Genomic DNA, 21,814 nt, shown 5'->3' with positions numbered 1-21,814 from the left:
TCAGAAGTTCAGATGGTTAAAGACATCTTCTGAGATAGTGAGAGGAGAGTTAGGATGTCAGCACCTGAAAGAATGCTTCTAGTTGAAGTATAAGTTGCTTCAGAGGAAGGGAGGACATATTTTAAAACAGGTCCTTAAGACCATTGTCTGGCTGGATGTCTCTGGAGAATTTTATAAGGAATTGGTCTGATCACGATAGCCTTTGGACCATCAAACTGTTGAACTTACTGGAGGAAAAATACAGGGCTACAGAGTAAACAAACTGGTTCAAGGATACACAGTGTTTCTAAGCCATGCAGAGCGGCTTTCTGTTACACGAGGAAGAATCGCTGGGGGTAGCAAGCATGTGAAATGGCACAAATACTGCATTTATTTCCTTCCTCTGGAACACGCCTTATTTCAGTGAGATGGCGCATCTTTGGAGTTTGGCCTTATAGTGAGTACAACAGGTATGCAGACAAGGGTCAATGTAACTAAGTGACTGTGCTGGTCAGTGTCCCCGTTTGCTGGATTCTAAAGATAGCACGAGATGACCATTTTTTTTCCAGAGCAGATACGTTTGTGAAAGTAAATTAATATGGACCTCAACCAAACTAATGTGCACCTACATCATTAGAAATCTTAACTTGAAGAATTCAAGAATACAAGAGACAGCGCTGTCAGGCAATAAACCTATATAATGCATGGGATTCTGTAACATTTGTATAAACGTCAGTCTCTAATTTCTTTATAAAATCGGTGACTTTTGATGCACCAGTCACTGATTATAAAGAAAAGACGTCAGAACCTGACGATTAGCAGTTTTTACAGTCAAGTTCTGACTTAACAATGCCTGCTGGCAGAAGTGATGCAATGCAGCTCAGGTCACGGAGCATAATTGAAGCAGCTGTTTAAAGCAACCAAAAAGAATGGTGCTTTTCTTTGTTCTACTATATTTTCTTAGGTTACAATGACAAGCAGAGAGAACATGCTTATTTTTTTGCACTCATATTATTTGAGAAATGCTAGATTGTTTCTGCATACTTCTACACATTGAGCTACTGCAGATTTTATGTTTAAGATAACGTACTTGTATTGACCTGTTTCTGATCTCTGTTTGCAACAAATATCCAACAGATTTTTGATGCATTTAATTTTGCACTGGAGGTTTTATTTTTATTCTTTATGTTTGGAAACATAGTTGCTCTTTCACATAAAAAAACTACCCGAAAAGGTTTTAAGTGGTTTGTGGGAAAGGGGATGGTTTGACTACGTATCATATGGGATAAAGTACCTCCTGGCATACCTTCCAAGGCTATTGCAAGTCGCCTCGCAGTTCCATAACCATATAAAGGCACTCTGCCTTCGGCCTCGCTCCTCTATACGCTTATGGATCTCCTCTGTGACTTGCAATATCCTTAGAATGTACAGAAGGGGGCACTTTATCCCATATGTAATCAGGAGTTTATGGACAGGGAGCTTTATACATAAAGCTTTGTGTCTTTAAAACACATTTTTAAAACCCAGCGAACAAAAAGTAAATATTAAAACTGGGGTGAAAATATATTAAATAAACTCTAAAGAGATGGAGTGGGTAGTGATAAATGATACATAAAGTCAAAGTAGAGAACCTCAGTATTGAAGCTGAACCTCAGTTGTTTGATAAATGTGATAAAAGGAGTTACTCGAACAGCAAAGGTAAAACAAATTCAACTCCCAGGACAAGGTCATCAGGACTGGACATGTTGCGAGGCAGTTGACTGCCATCATTGTAGTTCTGAGAAAGTTTTTACCGTGGACACTGGAAAAGCTTCAAGAGTTTCAGGTGCTCCACACCAATGAGATAATCAGCATGCAGCTCAGCAGTTAATGTAAACCTGGGAGCAAGTGATAGTCAACATAGGGTTTTAGCTCAGAGTCCACATTGCCCCTTTTCTCTCCGTCCACTCAGCTGAACAAATGTAAACTTGATTCTCTTAGCACTTATTTTGTACAAATACAAATAGACTCAGTGAAAATGCCATGACCACATTTGATGACTGTGAAATAACATACCTTCACACTACAGGTGCCCTGTGTCCATGAGTGTTATATTACTTGTCATAATACATGTTAGTTCCATTTTGTGCACAGGTTACACACACTCAACAGTTATTTTGTTTTTATCCTACCTGGGCTATTACATATGACCAGTTTTCTCAAAATCAAGAGTTTGCACTTGACCTTAAAACATGTGTGACAGCGAGTCATTTAAAGGGCACCCACAGACGCTCATATAGTAAATGTATGTGGATTAAGAGTTGTTTGCAAGTCCCACTGCTCCCAACATTATTTACAATACTTTTCTATAGAACAAGCATGTGAACGTTTGACCACTTCAAAATGGACCGGTACGCAAGATGTTCCATCCACATACTAACTGGTAGTTTGTGAAGATGAGAAGGCAGTGGGAGGGTATCATTTCAGGTCACGGTGCCCATGTAACCTAATGGTGGTCCGGCTGGGAAGGATTTGTGGAAGATAAGTTTAATAAGGAAAACACAATGGCTGCCAACAGAGTTGCAGTCTGGAGTCTAAAGTAAGACTTTGGGCCTAATTACGATGTTGGGCGGACTTAAGTCCGCCCGACATAATTTCGGCGGTCCCGACAGACCAATTAGGATGCAGCCGACAGGGTTTGCTCGCACTCCTATTCTTTACAATGGGAGCATGGATTCCAACCGGAATGCATGCTCTCATTGTAAAACGAAGAGGTGCTGTTCATCCCTGCACCCCTTGGTGCCTGCCGCGGAGTGCCGGGATCGGCAGGTGGGCACCATAGGTGCCCCTCAGCCTCCAACCGGAGGCCATGCACCCATGGGGGCCCTGCTAGGGGCCCCCATAGTTGTCTTCCGACAGCCTATCTGTGTCGGAAAGGCCGGCACAGAAAGGCTGTCCAAATCCGACATTGTAATCCTTGGGTGGAAAGAGCCGCCCTTGGGATTACTTAATTCATTCCGACTGTTGGAATCCCGTCTGAATGACTGGTCGGATTCCTTTCCGACTGACAACTTCAAAATGGGTCGGTTGGAAAGGAATCCGACCAACTGATTACGAAACGTTTAACAACGGCTCCGACCAACAGTCAAAGCCGTTTCCCAACGCATCGTAATCAGCTCATTTGTGTACAAACCAGATGTATTTTTAAGTCTACATGTGGCCTTCAAAATGATAATCATTTGCTACAACGCAAATTTAGAATTAGAATATTGCATAAAATTGACGAAAAACAACACCAGCACCACTTTATTAGAAACCATGATATGGATTGAACTTGAAATATTTATTGCACAATTATTTAAAATCCTTGCAACAAATTGCCAATAATTCACTACATTAGGGAGATAAAAATGGAGAGCTCCTTATCCCTAAAACATCAGATGGTTGAGGAAACTAAGACAAATTAATAATGTTTAAAGCTACGCCCAGAAATTTTTAAAAGCTATCAGTTAAATGGGGGGGTGGGGGGGGGGGGGGAAATCGGGTCCACTCTAGCATGCTTTCACTGCTTGAGTACAATTCCAAACGTTTATTCGTAGGAAAGATTGCCTTAAGAATTTCCAACTCAGGGCAACCAACTCATTGCGGATACCAATTACTGGTTGACATTAAAGAGGAGATGTGATGTCATTTTTGTCTCACCGACAGTCATAATTAAATACCCTCAGTGGAAGTAAACAACATTTTACTTTGATTAGCCCTCATTTCCTCTCAAGGGTGAGAAGCAAGTTCCAGCATTTGTGTCTTATGTTGTTTTCATATGTATTTAATATCGTCCAACAAGGTATTTCTTTTGTAGGCAGAATAATCATTCACTTGAGAGATTAATTTTGCTTGCTTTAACACTAATTTTGTGTGTCTTTTAACTGGTAAAGTCAAGTTCAAGATTGCTTACAAATGAGTATTCCAGGTAGTTGCTCCATGGATTTTTATTTTCTGAGACCTTCTGATATTGATAACCACAACAGAAGTTTTAATGAATCTTCTTGAGCTGCTCGCTCTATGTTTTACACAATAGACTAAAAGAAAAGCTCTCAGGATATACTGTTGCTTAGAAAGATTGAATTGTAGGTGCACTTGGGCTTGTGATGAACTGTCACTTGATACTCAGCCATGTCTACCTATTTAATTTATTTCGCATTTAAGATTATCTGGTCATAAGTTAGTGTGGGCATGACTTTGCTCTTGACCACTTGCAAGAATGGACTGAGGGACAGGCCCAACAGTTTACTAAGTTGCCTGAGAAAGGACGTATTTAATGCTATGGCTGTAGTCTTTACGGCTGGTAATTGCCTTCCTCGATCGGCTTTCGTATACCTAGATATTTGTCTCCGCATATGCGCTCAGGCTTATTACTGTTTACATACTAGCTTCCTTTCTTGAGAATCTTTCAACCTCACTGGGAGTATAACCTCTGTAACTGGAGTCTCCCACCTTTTCTGTGAGCTACTGAAGACCAAACAACGTGCGCATTGTTACCAGACACCCCACGCGGAGCTGAGTGGACTTTAAGCCTAATGTTCATAGAACCAGATACTATGGTTTGAACAAAATACTTTGACTAGAACAACATGGCAGGGCTGCCATGTTTATCAGGGAGAGTGGTCTTTGGGGATGTATGAACATGCGTGCGTCTGAATGGGATACATGGATATTGGTAACTGAGAACCTGTGTCGTATGTACTTGTGGCACAGGCCATACCTTTTTCCATCTATGACACTGTTACATGTATAACAAACAATTTTTTTTAAATGGGTGAAATTTAAAGTGCAGAAAAATATTCTAAGAAAATGTTTATATTATGTAAAGATTTTCCACGTGTAAACTTTCTCTCACATAAAATAATTGCTATATTTTCAGTTATACATATGGCACCATGTCTACCAGCCACTGGAAGCAAGACACCTGCTGCGTGTAAAGGCGACACTTTGAAAAAGGAGAAAATAAACTGAAGAGTTAACTTTGTTTGTTTGGATTCCATAAAACTCATTAATTACATTTCTTCCCATTTCCTGCCTGCAGCTACTCACACTGTCCTGCCCCAGATGTCACCCTGCTGTACCTACCAGATGTAGCTGCTTTAGCAGGAGAGGAGACAGGTCAGTGTAAGATGTGTGACAGTCTGTCAATGGCAGTTGGCAAAGGTGCTGCCCTCTGTTGTTGCTGTCCGCTGGTGATTGCACTGCTGCTTGACAGAAAACAGCAGCACTGGTGTGCGAGTTCTTCACTGCCTGGGTCAGATAGCCCACATCAGCCTGGAAACAAGGCAAGAGTTTAACAGTTAAACCAAAACGTTAGCAGTATATGTAAGCAGCTAAGAGGCTGGAAATTGTTTTACATCACTATTAATATTTGATTATTTTTGTCAGCAGGGATTATTGCGATAGCTACATGCACCAGTACCAACTTAACAGAGGTGTTACGGACCACAGCCGTCCACATACTAAAATACACACACATATACACACTACAGACACACATGTGGCAGTCATCACTGGGTAGTTCTAGTTAGGTTCAGCTGTTCATGGGAAAAGCATTTTTGTGTTGCCAATAACTTGGGCACGGTTTGACGAATCTCCACGAAACGTTTCACAAAGGTGCTACTTTTTGGCTAGTTTGTGCTTGGAAAGTTTCGGGGTGATCCGTCAAGTGGAGGCTGAGAACAAAGAGGGTCCCAAAATGCAAAATCCCAATACATTTTCCATAACCGTCCTTAAAAAGTGCTACAGCAAAAACTGCTGAATGGAATTACACAAAATTTGTAAGGAAGCTAAATCTTGGTACATAAATTGTGTTTTTGTTATTTAGTGTAAATTCGTTCAGTAGTTTGAGTAATTAAGAGTAAAAAAATATAGATATCTAGACAGTTTGGTTCGAGGGACTCACAAGAGTCCATCGAATTCAATTGTAAAAACAGTGTTCCGATTGTGATTGGCTCAGGGAGTGTTTTTCACCTCGGGTCAATTTGCTCCCGCATTATTCAGACCCACGCAGGAGCGAGCACTCTGATTGGCTGCCAGCAACATGAGAAAAATGTTGCTGGCAGCCCACTGCAGGACTAAGGGACTTAGTCCCCCACCCCTAAACCTGCAAAAACAAGCATTTGCAATGCAATGGTCTCGGCATTGTTACAGTTAGAGCTATTGGCATTGCTCATGACATTATTTTTGTTTATGTTTTTGTTTTTAAAACATTTAAAGAAACGGCATTGTTATTTACAATGTCAATAGCTTAATCACTCTCAAATGCGAGACCTATTGCATTTGCACCCACACAGAGCCACACACAAAGCCACCCACACACACAGCCACCTACAGAGCCACTCACAAAGAGCAACCCACACACAAATAGAGCCACCCACAGAGCCACCTGCATCAAGACCCGAACTGAAGCTCCTGAAAAGTATTTTCTCAAAGAAGCTCGCTTTTACCTAATGAACACCTTCTCACTCGCCCTTCTCCTTATTAAACTTATTTCGGACCGAACCTACCCACTGAACCTCACTGGGTGAACCTCCACTTTCTGACCCTCTGCTCTTTCAACCTCTCGTCACTGAACCGTATCATCATAAATGACTTGCACAGTACATAGAATCTGCTCGCTGAATTTTCATCACTGGACGGACTGACTTTATTGAATCTCTTCCTCACTGAAGTGCCCTCGCTGAAACTCTCCCTCACTGAACCTCACTCTTAATAAACCTCCCTCATTGAACCTCTCCCTCGTTGAACCTTGCTCTCACTAAACCTCCTTCACTGAACCTCTCCCTTGTTGAACCCCTTTCACAGAACCTTGCTCACAGAATCAGATTCACTGAACATACCCTCACTGAGTCACCCTAACTGAACCCCTGCCTCACGGACCCGCACTCATACAACCTTTCTCAGTAAACCTCCGTCACTGAAAACCCTTCATAAAGCTCCTCTTTAACCTCTACCTCATTTAATATCTCTCTTGTTAAACCTTTCCCTTGATGACTCTCTCACTCACTGAACCTCTTCCTTTCAAGCTTTGCTGCATGCTTGCCAAATGCCTGTTATCCAGACCAGTGCTATTAGAAGTCACTGCTTTTTGGGGGACATAATTCAGATCCGAAAATCAAGATTTGAAAAATGATCCATCAACACTGGATGCGTGGTTTTTGAGGTACTTGGATTCATCCGGCCCACGTATTCTCACTCCATACCCGTTCCTTACCAGGCCGAGTCCTTGCTGAGCGGGACCCTTCTCCGCACTACACACGTCTTTGCTCGGAGAGGTTAGAACATATCCATCCCCCACCCCTCCCTCGCCGAGGCTGCCCCTCGCTGCCTCCCTTTCTCATACTCGGCACTGTACACGGCCCCTCAGAGCGGAACTCTCACCCACACGCTTAGACGTCATGTGGCATTTAAACTGAAGTCCTTGTCCATGCACCGCACCCCATCTACAGATAGATATATGTTTATTGTACGATTAATTGAAATCATTACAGACTTCATATAGTGAAATCAAATGTGCTTACAAAAGTTAAAACAGGCATTTACAATGCAACAGGACTCGCATTTACACGAGTCCTATTACATTGCAAATGATAATCATCACGGACAACGGGAGGGAGGAGGGGAGAAGGGGCGGACAACGGGAAGGGGAAGAAGGCACGGACAACGGGAGGGAGGGCGGGGGGCAGGAGTCATGGACAATGGGAGTGAGGAGGGGAGAAGGCGCGGAGAACGGGAAGTGGAAGAAGGCACGGACAACCCACGGAAGGCACGGACAACCCAACCTTTCCACCCATTGAAGAACACTTTAGTATTTCCCGGTTTATGTTGCTTAATTTACGACATTGGAAAGGACAGAAAATTAAAGAAGGCTTTCCTAGGATTCGAACTCGTGAACTGCCAATCAGCGCTCTTTTCAAGGAACGAGCATTCAACTGGATGAGCTAGATCGCCAGAATGACGTAATGATTTCCCAAACGGGAGCAGAGTGAAGCACTTTAGAGCCGACAAAGAAAATGAACACTACCCCGTTAAATATGCCAACACGCAACTATACGTAATGTTAAGCCAATGCGCTCGAAACATACCGCCCCAGATAGAAGGCGGACAAGTAAAAGTCACTCTTTGCAAAATAAATCTATTAAACGGGGAGTTTTTTGCTAGTAATGGAGATCCTGAGCAGCCACACTTAAATAACAAAGCCCTGTCTTGTCGAGTTTGCTAAACGAAGCGCTGCACAGAATGTGAAACATATTTTAAAACAATGGTACTGGCGAGATCAACAAGTGACCATACAACTGACCTCACGCCGCACTTCGCTGAATCAAACGTATACACATAAGAAGTGCATGAACATTCCTAGTGGCCACGCCATGTTCTGTAATGGTTTTTTTTTAACGAATATACTATTTTTCAATAGAGGCCACAACGGTTTTACCAGTGCTCCTTTCTGTGCCCACTAGCCCTCTAGTAATAACTTCCTTGGCCGCTGCTGCCTGCCCTCGTCGCAGAGGGCACCGGCCTGGAGGTGTGTACATCAAAACCCCCAGTGAGTCACGGGCACGCGCTGTGTTTACTCTCTCGGCTCATGTCATGTGCAGTCGCTAAGAACTGCTTTTAATCTCCTCTGATTTCCTGAAGCCGGGCGATTGAGTCACCGCGCTTCACAGGCCCCTGTGCCCGCGCCAGCCCCGGGAGCGATTTTTGAAAAGATGAAAAAGGCCCAATTGCTTCCTTTATCGCGCTGGGTGACTTTGCGGTGCCACATAGTTATAATTGAGACGCTTGCGCTGCCGGAGCTTTATAAAGTAATGCTCCAGCGGCACAAGCGTCTCGTAAGCCCCAAAATATTTTGTTCTGCGTAAGTAATTTTTTAAATAATATTTTAGGATAAAATGGAGCTTCCAAAATGTAGATTTTAGTAGTACCAGTACATAAGTGATGCAATTTGTTTTTTGTTTTTTTGCATAACTGGCCCTTCAACCCTCCTCAGGGGAACTAAACACTGTGTAAATACAGTTACAATTAAAAGCACAACTTCACAGCCCAGGTGTTAACTCTTCCTACTACCAATGAAAAAAAACCAAATCTTTGCAATCACAATGCTTGGAGTGATTACCGCTCCCAAGCACCCTTTACGTTTGCCCCTTAACTCATAGCTGCATTTGCATCTTCAGCCAAGCAGGCACCCTGGTGTGAAGGATTGTTTTACTTGTCTGCCTGGCCTCTATTTTTTCACAGCACAGGAGACGCAATTAACTTCAGCAGAAGCATTTTCAGAATGAAGCACCCGGACCGTTCTCTTTTTCCAAAAGGAAAAGCACATTTTGGATTTCAGGCAGAAGTGAGGCCTGGAAATGTGCGACCCCCTTTCCATGACTCCAGGGCCCCCCTGTGGGTCGCGCCCCACAGATTGAAGACCTCTGGTCTAGGGTGTTGTCGTGAAGCAGCCGTCCCCGGCCTCCACGGACCGCGATGCACCCCAAAGAAGCGCTTACGGGCTGCGAGGAGCAGCGGCGGATCGGCACAAACGCCTGCAGGGTAAACAAGACACATCACACAACGCGCCAGTCGGCTCTCCGATTGGTTGACAAGGTCCACCAATCACATTGCTTATTTGGTAGTTGCCAACCAATCAGAGTCGACTGGCGCGTGTAGGCAGCGTGAAGACATGCTGTCTTGTGGGCGTGTAAGGGGCGGGCTGCCAAAAAGCGAAAAGCAACAAAAAAGCAGTTAAAAAAAACGCCCCGGAATCCGAAAAGGACGGGGCCTGTTCGGAGTGACAAACCTCTTCTCCAATGGCTGGCCAGCATTCAAGAGGCCAGCCAATGGAGAAGAGGGGAGAAGAGGGGCGGGTTCAAGCCCCTCTTCTCCAAGTCATTAAATCTCGCAAGCGAGACTGCGCAAGCGCAGCCTTCGCTAGCCGAGACCTAAAAAGTATTTATATATACAAATTGGCAAAAATTGCAGCGATCCTGTGGGATCACGGAGAAAATAAATAAAATGGCTTCCAGGGCCGCTATGTTTTATTCCTTTTATTAATGGGTGGGAGGCGTTCTGCCCTCCCCCCCCCTTACTCAATTTATGCCATGGGGATTTTTGAATTAAGGGGAGGGGGCAAAGGGGGGCCCTCTCTCCGGAACATCACAGGCTACAAGGAGCACATCCCCATCTTTTTTTTTTAAACTGGGGGTGGGGGGCAGACAGCACAGTCCCCCTCCCCGAGCCATCACAGCCCTCGAGGTGCCTATTGCTGAGACAAAAATGTGTCAAAAAGGCCTTTAGAGTCTCGGGAGACCCGAGGACCCAGGTCTGTTACACTAATTAAACGAGAGGGGGCTGTGGCTCCCGTTCCCGAGCCAATAATGGCCCCTGGGGCCCCATTCCCCAGGGCTGGCTCACTACAGCTGTCTCTGAGATTCCAACCCTGGGACATAGTGATTTCCTTGCTGGCACAGGCAGGGAAGCCTGCGTTTGCTCCCGCTTGGCAGGAACATTTTTGAATCTCCCGCCATGTGAAACACCAGAGTCTAATGGGCTTAATGAGACTAGGGGAGGGAGGCCACTTGCACCACCCCCCACGCTTTAAAAAAAAATCCTTGTATACATATGGTAATAAAATATTCTTCAGGTAAAAAATGTTTTTGAAAAACTAGAAATTCACTGGGGAAAAAAACAAAGGTTACAGTAACATTATACTAAGGTGAATATATCAATAACAACTAACGTTTTGAACTAAAACACAGAAATTCACTAATTACAGTTAGCGGAGCAGCTTGCTCCCCCGCCATGTACTACTTGTCACCTCACATATTCCATCACTGATAATATCTAAAATGACATCATGGGTATCATCCAACTATAATCTTAACCATCTCCAGATGTTGCTCATTTTAAGCGAATAGTGTCTTTTTTGCCAAGTATTGCATACAGTGTACAATGTTCTTAGTAAATACTTTTTAAATACTCTATAGTGTATTTCTCATGATAGTTTCACTGTCTGCAGTGTACTACAGAGTAAACTCTCTTTATAGAGTGAATACTGGTTACAGTACCCACTTCTCTGCTCATATCAACTTCATTTCTCAATGTAGGTTTGGCGACTGTCAGGGCTTCGATATACATAAAACCTGTCCATACTAAGGCATTAGCCTTTTAGGAACTTGGCTTTCTCTTCACAGTTGCATACGGATTAAACACAATATACATACAATAAGGATTTCTCATCCATCTTTGGTTGATCGTTAATGTGAACTACGTTAACCGTGAAGTCTATGGTCAATGTTGCATACTACACCTAAAAGAGTTGTATCGGGGATGGCATTAATGATGCCTCAGTCTTCTGAGCTATTTTGTACTTACTTTCAGACCTCCAATGCCACACTAATTGATAGAGCAATATGTGCAAAAACAAAGCCTGGATGATATCTTCAGTGAAGTCATAAATGATGTCACAGAACATGTCATGAGAGATGTAATATCGGCGGTCATAATCAGTGCATGGTGGTGGCACTAGTTCTAGATAGCTGTGCTAACTATAACTGGTGAATTTCAGTGTTTTATTTCTAGTTAAAAACGTTAATGTCATTGATATTCACCTAACTATGTTACTTTGACTTTTTCAGTGAAGAAGAAAAAATATATAAATATATATTTTTTAATTACCTACTGGCGGTCTCCAGTAGGTAGTTATAGTTAGACCAAGTTTCCATAGGAAAAGTGTTTTTGGACTAGCCTCTATCTTTGGTGCCGGTTGACCAATCTTCACAAATTTTATTAACTAAAAGTGCACTGGAGATTCTTGTTGTGCGTGGAAAGCTTTGAGGCGATCCGTCAAGTGGGGGCCAAGAAAAGGGGGGGGGGGGGGGGTGAGGGAGTAGGTAAAAAAAAGTACATTTCCCATGATAGTTCTCAGAGATTTTAGTTGCGACTACAGCCCGAACCGCAATACAGAATCATACCAAATTTGCCAGAAAGAACCCTTTTTGTTATTTGGTGTAAATCAGTTCAGTAGTTTTTGCAAAATTAAAAACAAAAATAAACAATCAAGATATATATATCGGGATGCGGATCCTCGGAGGATCCCACAGTCCCCATGCTGAAACGTGATTGGCTGCCAACACTTCAGCCAGAAAGTGTTGGCAGCCATCTTGGGACTGGACTTCCAACCTGGGGCAAACCCAGTCCCAAGACCGCCAGGTGGGAGGGGAGGGTCCTACCTGGGAGGAAAAAAACATTTTTTGTTTGATTTCTCGTTTGGAGTCGTGCTGGGTCTGTGGCTCCTGCCAGCGCTTCTCTAATGTTTAGCCCCCGGGTGGGCAAGGTCCCGGGGGCACATGCAAAAAATAAACTGGAGGGGGGGGGGGGGGGCGAGCTGCGCAGATCGTCACTTCCCTGTGGCTTAAATACACATTGAAGAGGGGGGGTCCGCATGGAATCCTGGCCCCGGGGACCACTACCTCACCGGGGCTTTCGATTGTTTTCGGCCCTGTATCCAGTTTTTAATGGTTTCACTTTGTATAAATCAGGCACTAAATGGTGATCTATTTGTCTCTCTGATTTATGTTAATACTTTGTTTTTATCTCTTTGTACGGTTTTTATACAGTGTAAACTCAATCTGGAGGTACTGAAGCTCTTTAAATGAATACCATGTTGAGCCGATGCCGAGACTCGAACCAGACTGGTTCAGTTCCAAGGAGGAAGCTCTCGCTGCAATACACACCCTGGGTAGATTGAAGGTGGCTGGCAGAAGGTACATGAAAGCTGAGGTCATTTATGGGCCCGAAGTTCCCACAGGACCTCGAGCTGAGCCAGAGCCAGGTTTCAGGCTCAAGCCTGGCTTTAGATTTCAGTAGGTCCCTCCTCTCTGTTTGGGAGAGTAGGGACATAGTTTACCTTTCAATGATGTAGCAGGTACAGTGACACTAGGGCCCAGGCCTGTGAACGGCTTTCTGCACCTCAATTATTGTCTGTGTGGGGGCTCAGCGCGTTTATGTATTTTAGTTTGTGTAAGAAGCGCAAAGTAATACACTGTAGGATGGGTCATGCATTATACTATTCGGATAGTGGCAATGCATGCCTCAACAGATGAACAGCCACGAGGGCGAGGGAGTCATACATGTCCCCCCATTACCCAAGAATTAATGTGGAATTACAATGCCTAATAGAGTAAAGGCCTGATTTGCAACGGTAAACTAACAATTTTGGGTAAGTTTGCTACTTTATTTTTTATATTCACGGACTACAAGTTTATTTTTACTAACAGTAATTTAAAGACTCTGGAGATGCCGTAGTCAGGGATGGAGAGCTCTGCTCATAAAAAGATAGGACAGGCCTATTTCGTTATGTGCAGAGTTTCTGTCACGAGTGCGGACTCTCCTAAAATTACTATTAGTAAAATTAAACTTTTAGTTTATGAATATCAAACAAATAGTAAACTTATACAAAAGTGTATGTTTACCTTTGTGAATCAGGCTTTAAGCAAGTCTGTCTGTTTTCTGTCAGACGCTGTGGTAAAGTAAATACCTTATCTCGCAAGATATTGTGTTGGGTTGAATTTATTCCCACCAGCAGAGATATGGAATCCCTACAGCCCGACACCCAGGACATATTGTTTGGCGTCATGGGCAACAAGTTTTAATGTGTATTTTGCCCTTGGAACAAGTAGGCCCAATTCTGCAGCACAAATCCCTTGGCTGCCAGTTTGAAGTGCCACATTATGGATCAGGGAAGGGCACTGTCTGCAGTTAAGGTAATATTTGTGTCCATGTGTTAATGCTGTTGAAAATTGTGCACATGGTTCATTAATGCAAAGTCTTTATTATTAGGGGGAGTGCTCCAAGTAAATATTGTAAGCCCGAACTGCACATCTGACAGTGGTTCAAGTATAAAAATGTGTACACACGTTATCAAAGTTTAGCAATATGAGTCTATGTTTAATGCTCCCAGAATGCTCTCTGATTATAGTCCTCATCCTCGGCCCCTACACATCCGCCTGGGACAACACCTGGTGGCCCTCTGCCCTCGGCAACCCACCCACCCCTACAGACCATGCACAAAACCTGATCATCATCCTCGACTCCACCCTCTCCATGAACCGCCAGATCAACGCCGTCGCCTCTACCAGTTTCAACTGCCTACACATCCTCTGCAAGACCTTCAAATGGATCCCCGCCATCCCCGACTGCAGAAGGACTGTCACCCATGCACTCATAACCAGCAGACTCAACTACGGCAATGTCCTATACACCAGAATCAACAGAACCCTTCTACACAGACTCCAAAGCATCCAGAACGCCGCAGCCAGACTCATCCTCGGGACTCCGCGCCAAGAAGACATGACCCAACACCTACGAGACCTCCACTGGCTCCCCGTGGAGAAGCGGGTCACCTTCAAACTACTCACCCACGCCTACAAATACCTCAACAACATCGGGCCCAAATACCTCAACGAGAAAGTATCTTTCCATGTACCCAAGAGGAACCTCCGCTCTGCCGAACTCGCCCTGGCAGAGGTCCCACGCATCCGCAGAACTAGGGGAACAGCCTTCTCCTACATCACAGCCAAGACCTGGAACGATCTCCCTGTGAACATCAGACGCGACAAGACCCTGCACACGTTCAGGAAGGACCTCAAGACCTGGCTCTTCGACTGATCCGGAGCTGCCCTGCCCTGCCTTCATATTCTGATATCTTGTTACAGTACATTGCACGTTCCCAGGTTAAAGTTCGGTCTGCTGGAATTATGCAATTTCATGGCTCTGGCGCTTTTCGCAAAGTTAGGGATTTTCCATATTTGCCACATAATCTATCATCTGTTGCATAATCTGCAAATTTAAAAAACGTGTTTCTAGCTCGAAGTGATCAAAAGTTACTACAAAATCCTGTAACATGTTGCAGCGCAGTTGAAGGCCCTTTGCAAAGGTTGTCTATTCACCTTTCAGTTGCTTTTTGCTATATGTGTGCGTTAAACTTGTTCTAATGAGGTGCAATTTAGGTGCAGAGTTAACAAGTGTAAAAAACAAAATGACAAAATAATGAAGGAATACAAAATAATGAAGGAATACTATCACAAAATGTTGCCACATTACAAAACATCATTTGCCTTTCCTTATTGCATAATTTAGTCAGCTCTGCTGCAAAATCCATGCTGAGAAAGAATTTCAAAGGGCTCCCAGTCAACACCTGGAAAATCATCACCCACACTCTTGCCATTAGAAGACTAGACTACAAGAATACCCTCTGCGCCAGGATCAAGGAGGCTGCAGAACATCTTGAACTTGGCAGCCAGAATCACTCAACCTCCCACGACACACACACATCTAACCTCACGTCAAGGAACTATACTGGCTACTCGTACAGAAATGAGCACATTTCAAACTCCGCACCCTAACTTTCAAGGCACTCATGCTCAGTATGCCTCGACAATACCATCTGCTTTCACAAACTTTCAGGGAAACCAGATTTGGTGGTTGAGCCTTCTCCTACATCACTCCTAAAGTGTGAAATGATGTGCCGTTACAAAGCCAAGCCCTCCTCACTTTTTAAATTCCACAAGAAGCTGAAGACCTGCCTTTTCAAGTAGTCACATTAGGCACTAGGCTTGGCTAATCTCACATCTGCTCAGCGCCAGGATGCCCTCCTGGGTGAGAGTGCTCTTTACAAATTAACATAACATGACCTGACCCAAGAAAAGCAAGTGCCCTTTATGAAGCATTCAGTTCAGACTGGTACAAAATCCAACCATGGCTTGAGTATTCTGTTAGCCTGGATGGTTGCTTTTGTTTCCCATGTTGTGAGCCTTTTTGCCTCTGCGCTCGCATCACTAATATGGAGCGGGCTCAGAGGAATAGTAGTTCCCTCATTTGCGTAGGGTTACACCCTAGGCTAATGAGGGAACGCACTCTGAATATAGCGCTGGTGCTCCATGTGTGCCAGCGCTATCAGTATTACAGGAGGGGCCACACAAGCATCTGCAGCCCCCTCCTGTAACCCGGGCACTCTGTAATTCAGCCCCAGAAGTTAACCTGTTTCACTGCAATTCCGGCTTTACACTTCTCAGGCATGAAAACTGCTATTAGTTTTCAACAATACTGCTTTCTTTTTTCCAAATGTGTTGCTGTTTTTTAAACATTTTTATTAATGAAAGTACATTGCGAAAGAATGACATGAAAATGAACAGTTACAAAGGTCACAGTGTGCAACGAAATAGGTGTTGAGCAAATTGCAAGGAGTAGCCAGTCTTCCTAGTGCGAAATGTCAAGGCTTAGGTGTGGTAACAGGGCCCTCCATCAGTTTGAACTACTATTACAATCTGCTTGGAATGCTGGTGCTGGTGCTGAAGCCTGGCCTGCTGGAAATTATAAAGGTTGGGGCTTTTAAGTATAGACCTCAGCTCTTACACTCAAAAACTTCCTAGATGCACTGTAAGCCTGTTTGGAAGAAGATATGTAAATCAAGGGCTTGTAGGCTACCTCCAGAATTGACAAACATTGGGCTCACACTGGCCCACCCGAACGAACGCTTGGCCCATCCGGAGGAAAATTCCTGAAACTGTGCCTGTTGGCACATCATCAGTCCAGGGGCAGGGTGGCATGGAGCCCCCCAGCACATATGAAGTGCTGGGGCAGGGTGGAATGGAGCCCCCCGGACACATATGGAGTCCAGGGGCCTGTGGCATAGTGCCATATTGGAACATATGCAGTCCAGGGGCAGGGTGGCATGGAGCCCCATTGGAACATATACAGTCCAGTGGCATAGTGCCATATTGGAACATATGCAGTCCAGGGGCAGAGTGACATGGAGCCCCCCCGGGCACATATGCACTCCAATGGCAAAGTGGCATAGCGCCATATTGGAACATATGCAGTCCAGGGAAGAGTGGCATGGTGCCATATTGGAACATATGCAGTCCAGGGGCAGGGTGGCATGGAGCCACATTGGCACATATACAGTCCAGAGGCAGGTTGGTAAGGCGCCCCATTGGCACATATACAGTCTAGGGGCAGGTTGGCATGGAGCCCCCAAGACATATATGCAGTTCAGTGGCATGGCGCCCCATATGTAGTCCAGGGGCAGGGTGGCATGGAGCCCCATATGAAGTGAGGGGCAGGGTGGCATGGAGCTCCCCCGGGCACATATGCAGTCATGGGGCAGGGTGGCATGGAGCCCCGCAGCATATATGCAGTCAAGGGGCAGGGTGGCATGGAGCCCCCCCAGCATATATGCAGTCAAGGGGCAGGGAGGCATGGCGCCCCATTGGCACATATACAGGGCAGGGTGGCATGGCACCCCATGGCACATATACAGTTCAGGGGCAGGGTGGCAAGGCTCCCCATTGGCACATACAGTCCAGGGGCAGGGTGGCATGGAGCCCCGCCGGCACATAGGCAGTCAAGGGGCAGGTTGGCATGGTGCCCCATTGGTACATATACAGGGCAGGGTGGCATGGCGCCCCATTGGCACATATGCAGTCCAGGGGGAGGGTGGCATGGAGCCCCCAGGCACATATGCAGTCCAGGGGCTCCATGGCCCATTGGCACATATACAGTCCAGGGGCAGGGTGGCATGGAGCCCCACTGGCACATATGACGTGCAGGGGCAGGGTGGCATGGAGCCCCCCAGCACATATGCAGTCCAGGGGCAGGGTGGCATGGAGCCCCACTGGCACATATGACGTGCAGGGGCAGGGTGGCATGGAGCACATATGCAGTCCAGGGGCAGGGTGGCATGGAGCCCCCCCATTGGCACATATGCCGTCAAGGGGCAGGGTGGCATGGTGCCCCATTGGCACATACACAGTCCAGGGACAGGGTGGCATGGAGCCCCCCCACACATATGCAGTCCAGGGGCAGGGTGGCATGGAGCCCCATTGGCACATATACAGGGTGGCATGGCACCCCATTGGCACATATACAGTTCAGGGGCAGGGTGGCATGGAGCCCCATTGGCACATATACAGTCCATGGGGAGGGTGGCATGGAGCCCCAAGGCACATATTCAGTCCAGGGGCTCCATGGCCCATTGGCACATATACAGTCCAGGGGCAGGGTGGCATGGAGCCCCACTGGCACATATACAGTCCAGGGGCAGGGTGGCATGGAACCCCACTGGCATATATGACGTGTAGGGGCAGGGTGGCATGGAGCCCCACTGCCACAATTGACGTGTAGGGGCAGGGTGGCATGGAGCCCCACTGCCACATATGAAATGCGGTGGCACGGGGCCCCCACCCCGGCACCAGTGCAGCCTGTACCCCTCAACCCTTCCGAAGCCCAGGGACCCCCTCCGCAAAGAGCGGGGCGGTCCCGTCACTCACCTGCCAGGGGGGGCGCGGCCCTCGCAGGAAAGGTCCCGGACATGCACCTGAGCCGGTCTCACACAGGAGGTGACGCGCGGTGACGTACGTACGGCCCGGGTGGCTCCCAGGCGTCACGGTTGCTCAGGCAGGGTAAACCCGGAGAGTCAGCTGCTCCGACCGGGGGTGGGAGTTCTCTCGCCTCGAGGGTGAAGGGCTCTTCCGCCTACCTCAGGCCCGGGTGCGGCCTCTAGAGCCTGTCAGCCGGTGAGGTGCTCTGCGCTGACGTCACCAGAACCACGCCCACACGCGGAAGCGCCGGACGTGCAGCAGCTGAACGCTTCGCCTCGTGACACGTGCACTGCCAGGGCCCATAAGCCAATCAACAAATGACAAGCAGCCTCTCAGCCAGTCCCGAGCAGCGCGCACTAGGTCTGTCTCTACCACCCAATCAAAAAGCGCTGTCTCTGAAGCGTTTTGGCCTGAGCTCGCATCCAGCTAATCCATTGGGAAGCGTTCACCGAACCAATGGGAGTCCATCACACCTAGCCAATCGGAGGGCTCCATCCTTTCTCACCACTAACAGAGCATGTCATTGGCTGAGCAGGCTTGCCTCGTGGCCTCGGGATATTTGTTTATTTATTTGTGCATGTGTTTTCTAAAGCGCAGACATTACCCGAAGGGGTCAGAGCGCTGTACAATAGAGCCAGTTACATTACATTACAAAAGAACCGTGGAACAATAAAACATTGCAAGAAAATAAGCATTTGCAATGCAATAGGTCTCGCATTTACGCGAGTTTGGGCTATTGGCATTGTAAATGACAATGCGCCTTTTATTTATGTTTTGGTTTTTAAAACATAAATAAAAGGCATTGTCATTTACAATACTGTTATATGTAGTATTCATAATAGTCATTTCATTCACTTGTACCTTTAAGTATTAGAATGTCTTAGTGTTAGTGATTCTAGAGTTTAGAATGTGAGTTTTGTAAGTAAGCATTCAGACCTGTGACTTGTGCTTGTATAGTCGTGGGTTGATTACCTCAGAAATAAATTCTCATCTTTTAACTAATGAAGCCTTTTGGATTTCATCTATCTGAATGATATTGGAACCTTTATTCCACAATTATTGGCGACGATTTGAAGGATTTCGAGGAACCCACCGACCTGTTGGCTTATTTTAAAAAAGGATAAAAAGGATTAATAATTCGGCGAACTCGTGGATTTTACAAAAAGGGAAAGTCCGTTCAATGAACTACATTTCAGTGCAAGTCTTGAGTCTTGAAAAACTTTATTCGGTAAGGAAATTACATACCATAAAAGCGTTTACATATCAAAATACATTAATGATTATACACATGTCATTTTTACAGAATAAGTTAGTTTGGCCTGAGCAAATGGAAGTAAGTGCAAAGAGCAGAAAAGCAGTTAAAAGAAATGTTTTAACGTTGTTTAAAAATAGTAAAATAGAGTTAGAAAATTTAGACAATGCAAGACAGGAAGAAAAACAAACCCCCCACTAGCAATTTTAGGATGCATAGGAGGGCTAATCCCAGTTCATCGTAGGGTATGTTTGAATGACTCATGAGGACCGTCTGTCAATGTGGTATGTAAAAAGGAATCTCCATTTAAAGGTTAGTTCTGTGTCGTACACAGAATTTAAAAAACATTGCCATATTTTTTGCCAGTGTTTCTGTTTCTAACAGTTGGAGGGCCATAAAAGCTGGCCGACAGTGAATTAGGCCCAAATGTTTCAAAAAAGGGATCAGGTATAACTTTCTTGGCTCTACATAAAATTTACAAAACATTATTGCATGTAAAGTTGTTTGGGGAGAAAGGTCATCACAAGGGCACGGCATCAATTGGGTACTCCAGTCATTTATCCCAGGAAAAGTAATTAAGCGATGGAATATGTTCAGTCGCATTCTGGTGAGTAGGAATTTCTCATAGTTACTCAGAGTGGAATTCAAGTATGGCTCTATTTGGTCTGTTGTTTGTAAGGAAAAAGACAGTTGTGCAGAGTTTTTATTTAGTTCAGGAGCCAGGCGCAGATCAGTTAGGTGGATTAAACACATGTCTCGCAATCTTTTTCTGGGGATTAAGGTGGTATTTTGAGGGTTTGAAAAAAGATGCTCAAGTCCTAAATCCGTTAAGAACTTTTTAACGAAAGTAAGCCAGGCGATTAATGATCCGTGCTCCAGTTTCATACAGTCGTTAATAAGGTCCTGAGTAAATTTTAATTCTGGGGTAGTCTAGATGCGGTGCCATAAAAGGATAGGCTGCATGCGTATCACGTCCGTAATATGTGGAAGGCCCAGTTCACTATGAATAGTGAAAGTTGATGTGGATGATGGGACTCCCAGCAAGAATTTCAAAAAGGAGTTCTCTGTCTTTTGAAGTAAAGTGACGTGTGCACTTCCCCAAATCCCGGCCCCATAGGTTGCTGTACTAAGACATTTTGAGTTGTAGATGTCTAACATTTCCTTAGATGCTCTTTTGCCCAGCCTCTGGGCAAACACTCTCAGGGCCGTTGTTGCTTTTAAAAACTGTGAATTTCTATTCTCTATTGCACTTTTCCAGGTAGTTTTGTTGTCTATCACGACTCCTAGGTAGGGATAAGTAGTGGTGTACTCTATTTTAGTGTCATATAGATAGATATTTTTCTTTTTACGTTGATGTTTCCCTGATGCCATCACGAAGGTTTTTTTGACATTAATGTTTAGGTCCAGTTGTTTCATGAAATTTGTGTATCTGACCAGGGCCCGTTATAACTCAAGGGGGGTGCGGGCGAGTATAACTGCGTCGTCCGCATATAAGAGGGCGGGGATTGGGCGTTGTGCGATGTGTGGCTGGTCCTGGCTACCTTTTAACAGGGCTACTTCTAGTCCGTTGGTATAGATGTTAAAAAGAAAGGGAGCCAGGACACAGCCTTGCCTTACCCCCCGCTCAATTCCAAAAGATGATGTTAGCTGCCCCCCGATGCCGTATCTTACTCTAGTAGTGGTATTCGAGTAGATTTCCCTGATATAGTTGACCAGGTTGGTATCAATGCCCAATTGGGTCATTACGGTCCAGAGCTTGGTGTGATCTACGCAGTCGAAAGCTGCGGATAGGTCGACGTATGCCATGTAAAGACTGCCACCCTTTGCATGGACATACTTCCCTCTCAGGAGTGTAAGGTTGAGGACCTGCTCTGTGGTACCTCTACCTTCCCTAAACCCAAACTGGAGGTCAGATAGGATGTTGTTTGACTCAGCCCAGTTTTGTAGGCGTGCTAAGAGGATTCTACCTACTACTTTTCCAAAGGAATCCAATAAAGAAATGGGTCTATAGCACGCTGGGCTATTCCTGTTTCCCTTTTTAAATATGGGCACTAGGATCGAATCTGACCAGGAAGTCGGTAGTCCTACATGTCCCAAGGCCTCTAGGACGTTTAATAACAGAGGGGCCCAGAGGTTGGTGTTTGATTTGTATAGGTCCATAGGGGCCGCATCAGGGCCTGGGGCCTTTCCTGAC

At 45.4% G+C, this 21,814-nt stretch overlaps 1 protein-coding gene across 1 annotated transcript in view; it reads right to left on the bottom strand.

Annotated features, from left to right (window-relative positions):
- The window catches only part of CUL9 (cullin 9), a 751,325-nt gene extending 732,730 nt beyond the window's left edge, over positions 1-18,595 (bottom strand). Inside the window, exons 1-2 of the mRNA XM_085610160.1 lie at positions 18,318-18,595; positions 5,086-5,274 (exon numbers count right to left, since the gene is read on the bottom strand). The gene's annotated coding sequence lies outside the window, so the exon portion shown is untranslated. The remainder of the gene's footprint in view (positions 1-5,085; positions 5,275-18,317) is intronic.
- Between the last annotated feature and the right edge of the window lie 3,219 nt (positions 18,596-21,814).

The sequence above is a fragment of the Triturus cristatus genome, chromosome 6 (assembly GCF_964204655.1).
Source record: "Triturus cristatus chromosome 6, aTriCri1.1, whole genome shotgun sequence".
Classification (NCBI taxonomy): Eukaryota; Metazoa; Chordata; class Amphibia; order Caudata; family Salamandridae; genus Triturus; species Triturus cristatus.
The sequence above is the reverse complement of the archived record's forward strand: the minus strand, read 5'-3'. Positions and strand labels throughout refer to the sequence as shown.